The following is a 1,905-nucleotide window of genomic DNA, read 5'->3' on the forward strand; positions in this document are numbered from 1 at the left end:
TCCGATCTTAAAGGAATTAAATATAAATACTTGCCATATATATACAATCGAGAAATGTTCACATTTTTCTAAAAATAAAAAAGATCGACACTATTAAAAAAAGTCAATATAAAGTCATTAAATCATTAAGTTTATTTAATCATTAAGTCATTAAATCATAATGTAAAAAATGACGTAAATTCGGTCAATTTGACGTCAAATTGATATTATTTTGACTTTTCTGTTCTCCTTGGGTTGCGTAGGGGTCTGTCTAATCTTTTCGGTATCCATTATTTTTAGTATATTGTAGACTCATCTATTTAGTAAGGCGAAGATTTAATAAATATTTCTACCTTGCGTAGGGGTCATGACCTTGACATATATATGTCAAGGTCAAGGTCATCGGAGGTGGCTCTCCTATTCTTAATAATTACCCTGATTACGAATCCGTAATCAGATTCTTGAAATTCAAGATGGCGGATCCGAATTCGAAAAACGATACAAATTTTATGAAAATGTATATCTGGGGATTCTCAGGGTCGCTGATTACGAATCCGTAATCAGATTCCCGAAATTCAAGATAGCGGATCTGAATTCGAAAAACAATGCATATTTTATGAAAATGTATATCTGGCGGTTCTCGGGGTTGCTGATTACGAATCCGTAGTCAGATTCCCGAAATTCAAGGTGGCGGATCCAATATGGTGACTATAATCGGAAAAACAGTACTGATCGAGTATAAAATCGCTGAACCCTCGGATATACGTTTTCATAAAATTTGCATCGTTTTTCGAATTCGAGTCCGCCATATTGAATTCGCTATCTTGAATTTTAGAAATCTGGCCACGGATTCGTAATCAGCGACTCCGCGAGAACCCTCAGATATACATTTACATAAAATTTGCATCGTTTTTCGAATTTGGGTCCACCATATTGAATCCGCCATTTTGAATTTTAGAAATCTGGTCACGGATTCGTAATCAGCGACCCCAAAAACCCTTGAGGAAAGATTTTTGCGTGGAAACTCTGAAAACTTTCAAAGATAATGAATTTTCTCCAGAAAAATTGCTATTTTTCAACGTTTGTTTATTTGTATAAACAAAATCACCCATGATTTCGAATTATTACACATCGATTCTTATTCTTGAATGTATAACTGATACCAAAACGCAAAAAAAAGTTCGAAAATTGAATGAAAACTACCCCAATTATTAAGAAAATGGTTATGGAAAAGGTGGCATGCCAACGTGATTGAAAGGGTTAAATCGGATCCAGACGTCTCAGCTTCAATTAAGCCATATTCATTGGATCAATATACAAATTAATTGTAAAATTTATTTTATTATTTTATTATTTATATTTATTTTATTTCCGGTTTAGTTTTTGGATGGAAAGTGATCCAAAGGGAGTCAAGATGCCTACGACAGGCACGAAAAATTAAAAAAAAATTTATTTTATTATTTTAATTATATTTATTTTATTTCCGGTCTAGTTTTTAGGTAGAAAGTAATCCAAAGGGAGTTAATTTTATGCTTGAATAATTTATTGAAAAATTAAAAAAATAATAAAATTTATTGTTATTTTATTTAGTGCTTGAAAAAAGAACCGGGTAACAAGAAAATTTGAGAACCGCCCGCTATAAAACCTTTTGAATGTTGTTCAGGTTCGTGATCTAGACAACACATGTCAAGATAAAGGTCATTAAAGGTTATTGCTTTTATTTTTATTTGTGAAAATTATATTTATTTTTTTGAAAAAAAGAGAAACAACCTTTCCAACCTTCACATGTTTTATCAATGTTATGATCCTGAACAACATTTAAAAGGTTTTAGCTAGTGTTCGGACACCTTGGATGATGCTAATGCCGACGGTACTCCAACTTTCAAGCTTCATAACTCAAGATTTATTTCATAAGAAAATATTTTA

The sequence above is a fragment of the Wasmannia auropunctata genome, unplaced genomic scaffold (assembly GCF_000956235.1).
Source record: "Wasmannia auropunctata unplaced genomic scaffold, wasmannia.A_1.0 LD336103.1, whole genome shotgun sequence".
In the NCBI taxonomy this organism is placed as follows: domain Eukaryota; kingdom Metazoa; phylum Arthropoda; class Insecta; order Hymenoptera; family Formicidae; genus Wasmannia; species Wasmannia auropunctata.